The sequence below is a fragment of the Blastomyces dermatitidis genome, assembly GCF_000003525.1.
Source record: "Blastomyces dermatitidis ER-3 genomic scaffold supercont1.1, whole genome shotgun sequence".
Lineage (NCBI taxonomy): Eukaryota > Fungi > Ascomycota > Eurotiomycetes > Onygenales > Ajellomycetaceae > Blastomyces > Blastomyces dermatitidis.
The window spans coordinates 5,830,163-5,839,369 of record NW_025544774.1 but is presented as its reverse complement, the minus strand read 5'-3'; positions in this window follow the sequence as shown (position 1 = coordinate 5,839,369).

Sequence of the window (9,207 nt, the reverse complement as noted above, 5' to 3'; positions counted from 1 at the left end):
CAGACTGACTGCAGTATTAATATATAAGTGATTGAGACTGTCTTTATTATCTTATAAAACTGAAATAGTAAATCAATTATATATTTCAACTGAGTTTTACTTCATATCAGAAAGTTTCAATATCTGAATCTTTTCTCAATCAGATATTACACTTAATGATTAATTATCTAATACAATTAAAGAGTCTGAACAGTTATCTTATATATTGAACTTCACTGTATTCTAATATTCTGTATCATATTCAGTGATATGACTGATTTATTTATTTATTAAATATCATGAAATCATTATTATTATTTAGAGAAGATATAAATTATATTAACAATGTTTTAAATCTGTGATATTTAAATTATTAGTCAATCTATTCAAAATTAACAGTAGTATTATTAAAAAGTGTTATTAAAAAGCAATATTAAAAAGTGTTATTAAAAAATATTATCTTTTATAAAGTGAATATAAAAGTTACTTAAGTAATCACTTTTATCTCATTCTCATTTCAAGAATCAGTTATCTTATTATTCTTTATCTTCATATTAAGATTCTTTATCAGTGTTTATATTACAAGTTAAATCACATGAGTAATACAGAGAATATAATCTTGTTTATTATTTCAGAAATGCAAAGTCAATTTTTACTTCAAGCTCTTCATTATAGTATAGTTATTCACAGCATTATCAGTTGTAATTGTAAGTAGACTGGCCGCCAGAATCATGAATTTCATGTTTGATCTCATTTGATCTGATCTTATACATTTCTTGGCGTGAATTTCACTGGGACTGGCTATCAAAAAAACATGCAAAGTGACTATATATCAGATTTTAAAATGAAACCATGACTTGAAAAAAATGAGAAAGTGATCTCATTTGATTTCATTTAATTTCATTCTTGACATAAAGTTACTATTTTTAGACATTTTAAGGTTTTTTTAGACTATTTTTAATTTTTTAAAAAGTAACACTTTTTGATAACACTCAAATGAGATTTAAAGTCATTTAAAGCAATAAAAATAATTTAAATTGAGAAGTGAAAATCATGATCTCATTTGAAAAATATAATAAGAGTAGACAGTAAGTCTCACTGAGACAGTATAAGACTACTATCTAATGTTAAAACTGTGTAATGAGATCAGTCAAATTGATAATAAGACTATCAAAAAATCTGGTTCTAGTCTCAGACACGGTCACACGGTCAGTCTAATTATAAGAAGACTGAAACTAATATCTTAATAGTTATTTTTAATCACAGTTATTAATATCTCTGTTATATAATTCTCAGTATGACTACTGATTAATAATTTAAATTCAATTAATGTCTCTTAATAAGTTCAGTTCTCATCAATATAATAATATATAACTTTTATAAATGTAAGATTGTTTATACTAGTTTATGCATTCACTGTGAGAGACACTCTTTGATAATTCTTCAACTCTGATTCTAGATGTTATATATTAACTTTGTAGTGTATCTCAAGATTGAACTGAAGACAGAATTAATATAGAATATAAAGATTTAAATTAAGTATTTAAAGAAGTATTCAGAATTCAGAATTTTTAATTAATTGAAGAGAAAGATTCAGAGATATATATATACAAAGTAATTATTCATAGAAGTTATCAGATAAGAGTTATAAAATCAAAGTACTGATATATAATTATTTTTGCATGATTTTCTTCAAATTAGAAAGTTAGTATTATTAAAAATTGTTATCTGATAGAGTAACTTATCAGCTCAGTAGTAATTTTCTAATTATTTTTCATTTATTATCTGCATTCTAATGACTTCAGATATTAAACAATTTCTTCAGAATTATAATTAGTTTATAATGAATGTTTCTGAATGAAGTTGCAGTGATTACAGTAGAGAGATAACTCTTCAGTAATCTGTAATATAATCTATTAATAATTATTTCATAGTTCATTTTAATATTTATGTTGAGTTTTTCATAAATTTTGTGACCTGAAATCAGATGTAAAGAATGAAGTGATTATTTATCATAATTAAAAGAGAGTATTCTGTATTGAATTGTAAATAACATAGACTTTATAATTTATAGTGATTTCTTGAAGAGTTTGTAAATCTTCAATAGAAGTAAAAGAAGTGAAAGAAGTGAATTCAGAAGATATAATAATAATTTAAAACAGATAATAATTTATTTTCAATAACTGATCACTGATATATATAAGAAGAATTAATATAAGAGAAAATAATCTTGTTTCTTAGCTTAGTTATAATTTTAGTACTAACTCAGATTGAATATCATTAATATATAAAAGTAAATAAACAATCTTGATTAATCTCTGTCATATTTCTTGAAATATATTAATATTGTGAAAGAGAGTGTTACTAAATTATATTATCAGATAATATTATTAAAAATATATTAATATTATAAATATCAATATTGAAAAAATGTTAATACTTATACATTATAGTGATTTGTGAATCATGATAGTTATTATTATTATTATTATTATTCTTCTATTATACTTATATACAAGCGGAGCTTATAATGAGTTCTTGCATGATGTTAAATACAGGTTAAGTGTTGATTATACAGAAGAAAATACAGATGTTGAGACCATGTCAAGATAACAAGAACATAGGAAAATACAAAGAAGTGATAATTAGATACATGCAATAATAACTTCTCAGCTCAGAAACATACAGTGATTCATTAAAGCAATTTGTACACCTGTCACGCCCCCGGCCGCGCCAAGGCCTCATTGCGGTTTCACACGGCTCATCACTTTCATGTGAATGATTTCATTCTGTCTGAACCGGTTTTCAACCACTCTATGACATCATTCAGATATATTATAGAAAGATCTGATTGATAAATATAAGAATCTCACTTCTATATGAGATCAGCAGATTACTCTTTCTTGATAATAAAACACTGCTGAGATATCACTCTGACTATTCTCACTTATGAAATGAGAGAAGAGTATCTGCTTATTATCTATATAGAATAGCTAGATGCTGGCTTCTGATAAAAGAGGTCAGTGATTTGTCTTTTACTACTACTGAAATATATATAAGAGTTACTGTGTATCTCATATAATCTTCTTAGTATACTAAGTATCATATCTGTAATATTCTTGCAATAACTCTGTAGTCTATGAGTTTGCTATTCAAGCAAGATAGTCAAGCTCACTTATATAACTTCTTAAATAACTATCTCTATGTGTTGCTGCTGACTAGTCACTGCTTCAGTTCTATTATGTTACAATTTGAATTACTTAACCTGATTATACATTTAAATCAGTTGAGCTTTAACAGACTGATATGATCTCATACACCTGTACTGAGACTGATCTAATCTCACTCTCTGAGAGAAATACTATATCATTCTCTAGAGTGTGTATATCTCTACTCTGACAGAAATCTGAGATTTCTGAACCTGCTGTGTATTTTAACATGAGCTCTTCAATCACTCTGTTATCACTGCAGCCTCTACACACCTACATCTATTATGAAGATAGAGAGATTAAGATTGAAGATTCACTGAGATATAAGAGAAATATCTTATTTGAATTTCACAGCTTTATCTGTATTCTTGAATGAAAATTTCACCTTAATCTGAGTCAGTATAATACTCATGAGATATGAGTAATATACACTGTCAATTTTCTTGAAGGCATCTCTGCAACTACTTGAGCTATCAAGAAGAGAGAGCTTGAGTGTATTAATACTATTATAACTTGAGAAGAATTTAAGAACTTTTTACTGAATCAAATTGAAGATCACTGCAATCACAGCTTTATAATAGTGCAGTGATTCAACTCATTATATTAATAAGATAATAAGAATCTTTTCAATTTCAATGCAAGATTTGAAGAATATTGAGAGAAATTAACTGATGATTTGAATTAATTAAAAATACAGCTTTATCTTACAAAGCTGACTCATAAGATGCAGATAATGATATTATAATATCAGAGTTTATTAATTAATTACACTGAGCTTGTCAACCTGGCTTTCTGAATCTATTTGAATAATCAATTCTCTGAGAAAAAGATTAACAAGATCTCTTCTAAGTAATCAATAATAAAATCTAAACAGTGCTGTGACAGCTTCAGTGTAAAGAAAGTAAAGAAGAATTTCAAGTATTTTAATTCTTCACTCACTGTGAAGAAATGTTAAAAAAGATTTGATAAAGATCTCTATTTCAACTGCAGAGCTGATGAACACTATATCAGTGATTGTAAGAAGCTGAAGAAGAGAAGAAACTGAGAAGATATCTTTTCAAAGTTAACTTCTCTTCTGATAAATGTATTTATGAAAGATAATGAAGAGAAAGAAATGAAGAATTGATAATCTTTATATCTCTAAGTTCATGTTACAATCACAATGCATACTCTGAATAGAGAGATATTAGTGAGATATCTACTTAACTTCAGAGTGAATATTAACTTCATATTCTATTTCTTTTCTTTGATGAAGAGTTAAAAGAAGATAGATTCATCAGACTATGTGAAATTTACTGATGAAATGAAATATCACTGTTTTGATATAATTTAAGTGAAGTGTATAATCACAGACTTAGAAGAAATCTTTAAGAAGAGCAGTCTGCTTCTTCATACAGTTAATATTATAGATGAGAATGTCATTCTAGATCTTCTATGATTAAGAGAAAACAATTCTCTTATTGACTGAGTCACTCAGATATGACAGTACTGTCTTACTAATAAAGAGACAGTGATAGAGAAATCTGAAGAGTTTTATTGAAAGAATCTTGAGAAAAAGATTGAGTTGATATACTATGTAACAGATAATTGAGACTTGAGAATAGATGAAGAAGTTATTACTCTCACTGTAAGATTAGCAGCAGTATCTGTTATTAAAGATGAATGTATACAATGTCTCTTTACAGATTTTAAGAATGTCTTTTCAGAAAGAGAAGCAGTGAAGTTTTCTGATACTAAGATATGATATAAGATTTGTCTTGAAGATAGTGTAACAGCACTGTACAGATCTCTTTATAACTTGTCTATAAAGAAATTGAATGTTCTGTGCAAATATCTTGAAGAAGTGTAATTAAAGAACTGAATATATTTATCAAAGAGTTCAGCAGAGATGTCTATACTCTTTATACTTAAGAAGAATGATAGACTATATCTATGTGTAGACTACAGAGGTCTCAATAAGATGATAGTTAAGAATTGCTATTTATTACTGTTAATTGATGAGATGATCAATTGATTATCTAAAGCAAAGATATTCTCAAAGATTGATATATAGAATATCTATCATAGAATCAGAGTTAATGAAGATGATGTTTGAAAAATAGCTTTTTATATCAAGTACAGTAATTTTGAATATCTTGTTTTATCTTTTAATCTTTGTAACACTTCAGCTATCTTTCAGACCTATATAAATGAGATGCTGTGAGATCTTGTTAATGTCTTCTGCATAGTATACTTAGACAACATTCTAATCTTCTCAAAAATGAAGAAAGAACATGATACTCATGTTTGAGAAGTATTGAGTTACTTGAGACAGTATCAACTCTATACAAACACTGAAAAATGCTCATTCTACATGCAGAAGATTGATTTCTTAGGTTATATTATTAAGATGAATAATATTTTGATAAACAGAAGCTGAGTCTCTGTCATTGAGAACTGGCTGATGCTGTAGATGTACTGTAAGATGCAGATGTTTCTAGAATTTATAAATTTCTACAGATGATTCATCTATGCATATTTATGAATTACTACTTCTCTTACAGATCTGTTGAAGAGAAGTGTGAAAGACAGAAAAATGAGACTGTTTACTCTCACTCAAGACACTGTACAGATGTTTGTGAAATTGAAACAAGCTTTTACAGATGTCACAATGCTGAATCACTTTAACTTCAACTTACTCAGTTAGTGTGAGACTGATATATCTGAGAATGAGATCTGTGAAATCTTTTCACAGTTGATATCAGAGATCTTTCAATATTGAAAGAATCAGAGAATAATCATCTCTGAGAAAACAGATAATAAATTATCTGTGAAAGAAGGCTTTTTCACAGAGTCTATAAGACATTATAAATGAAGATCAGTGATCTTCTTCTTCAAGAAGTTATCACTCACACAGAGAAGATATGATACTCATGATTAGAAGATGTTAGTAATTATTGAATTCTTTAAGATCTGATGACATTATCTTCAGAGTAGTAAGTACTCAGTGCAAGTTCTTACTGATTATACAAATCTATGTTACTTCTTAACAATAAAGAGCTTGATAGAATGTCAAGTCAGATAAGCAGAGCTACTTTCAGAGTATAATTTCTATATCTAATACTGTTCAGATTGACTTAATCTCATCAATACACTGTCTAGATAATCTGATTATAATATTGTTAATATGAAGAAGAATTCTATAAAAGAATCTCTGTCATCACTGCAGAAGAAGCTGGCTGCAGAAGATTGAGATTCTCTAAAGCTTAGAAACAGCACTGAAGAGACAGCTGTGTGACTCAGTATAAAAGATGAAAGAGAATCTGAGTCTCTGTGAGAAACTGATACTGAAGATTATAAGCTTCTCATGTTATATCTTATAATTATTGAATTGATAAAGAATGAAATAATCTACAATCTTTCAATCTGACTACTTTTGAAATTCATTAATAAGTTATAGAAGAGAGACATCTCTACTGCAGCTTAAATTCAGAAGTTAAAGAAGAAAGAGTTTAATTTAAACTTGAAAGAGACAGACTCTGAGTGAGATAATATTGCTAAGAAATCAAGTTACTGATAACTAAAAGAATATGAACTTCTACTACTGAATGATTCAGTCTTTATCTCTTATAATAGAACAGTGTGTTAGAAGTTATTGAGAATTTATTATAATAATTCTCATACAGAGCACTTCAGATTAGAGAAGACTGAGAAGCTTTTAAAATGTAAATACATTTAAAACAAGCTTCAGACAGATGTCAAAGAGTATATTAAGACTTATAATATCTATTAAAGAATAAAGATTCTGTAGTATAAGTAATACAGTGAGTTGATATCACTGTCTGTTTCAAAGAGCTCATGACAGAATTTATTGATGAATTTCATAGTTAATCTGTCAAAGTCAATAAGAGTTAAAGAATATGACTTGATTTTGATCATTGTTAATCACTTTATGAAGATGATCAGATATATCTCTACTTATAAAAAGATTAAAGCCTCTGAATTAACTGATCTGTTTTTAGATATCATTATTTATAATCATGATGCTCTGAAATCATTGATAACAGATTAAGAATTTCTCTTCATCAGTAAATACTAATCAGCTTTTTACTATTATCTTATAATAAGATATCTTCTCTGTACTGCATTTTATCTGCAGACTGATAACCAGACTGAATATCAGAATCAGACACTAGAATAGCATCTTTAAGTGTTCTGTTTATATTATTAGAATAATTGACTCAAACATCTTCTAATCACTGAATTTATATATAACAATGCAAAGAATGTAATCTTAAAGATATCTTCTTTTTATACTTATTATGAATATAATTCTTCATTACTCAGTGATATCATGAATGATGTTTTAAAGAGAAGAATAGACAGTCAGAATATTAGATAGATATAGAGAATGAAGTATTTCTCAGTATCAGAAGTAAAAGTGAGATTGAAACTTTTGAATAAAATTTATAAGAAGGTGATAAAAAGTATTTACTATGCTTAAAAGTGATAAATGAAATACTATAATTGAAAACATCTTCTAATGAAGTTCTTGATAGAGAATTAAGTACTACTTTCAGCAAAGAATATCAAGACAATGAGACTGTGTAAGAAGCTTAGTAAGTGATGACTAGAATCTTTTCTGATAATAAGAGTGATGAGTAAGCAGATATATGAGTTAAAATTACTCACAGAATTGAAATCAATTCATTCTATTTTTCACATTTTCTATTTAAAGCTCTATAAGTAATGTCTTAAGACAGAGTCATCTCAGTCAGATAATATTAAGAATGAGAATAATACTGAATATCTTATGAAGAAAATATTGAATAAGTAAATATATTACAGTAAGCTTCAATATCTTGTTAAATAAGAAAATTATTCATTATCAGAGAATTTATGAAAACTGCTTAAGTATTTAAAGAATACTGAGAAAGAGATTGCAAGCTATAAGACAGCTAGTAGAGACTACTCTGTTATATATCAAAGACATTAGATAAGAAATACTGCTTAAGACTTCTTATTTTTCTTAAAGGATTTTTTAGAGATGATCTTATAGTAATGAGTCAGTATCTTGTAGACTCTGTAGTACTCTTCTTCTATTTTCTCTCAAAGAGCTTTTTAGAAGTTTAATGAGACTATATAAGTGTAAAATTCCTGAAGCAGTTAGAGAGAAGAGATATTTAAAATTAATAAAAAAGATTAATATTAATTAATCTGTGAGCTGCTGCTATTCTAGTGAGACTGCAGCTTACTGAAAAAGTAAAAAGAAGAAATTTCAGAATCTACTTATTAATAATTACATTCTTATCAAACTCATTCTTCACTGTTAAAGTCTTCAGTATTAATATCTTTATCTGCTGAGAAGTTAGTACTGCAGTACTGTAGAAGAGTATAAGAAATGTATAAAATATTAATTTATTAACTTACAAAGCATCTCAGTCATCTACTTCAGTTAAAGTGAAATTTTCTTTAATCAGTGATTAATCTCTGCAGTGCTTTCAATAATAACACTGACTGATTTCTTCTTAGAGTCAGTCATTCTGAGATGTTTTTTTATCTTGAAGATTCATACTTTCATCTTCTTTTACAGATAAGTAAGAGAGATCTCTTCAGTCTTGATAAAATTCATTAATACTTAAAGCTCTGAGACTCTTACTCTGTACTGCTTAGATATCTAGACTTCTTATCAGAACTGATATAATATCTTTCTGTGAAATAATACTTACAGAAAGACAGAAGTTATTATTACAGATATAATGAAAATAATAGAAGTGAAAGAAGAAGCAGATATATAAAATTCTTCTCTTCTTCAGCTGCTTAGTGCAGTATAGATAAATAGTGATATCAGTCAGAGACTGCACTGAAGCCTTTTCACAGAGAGAAGATGAAGAAACTGTAGAACTCTGTGAACTCAATTCAGCAGTATTCTGAGCAGGGCTCAGGCATGCTGCAGAAGAGGAACTACAGATTAAGCTTCTTAAAGTCACTGTCTCTGAAATCAAGCTCTCTCTGAGTTTCTCTCTGAATAATCACATGG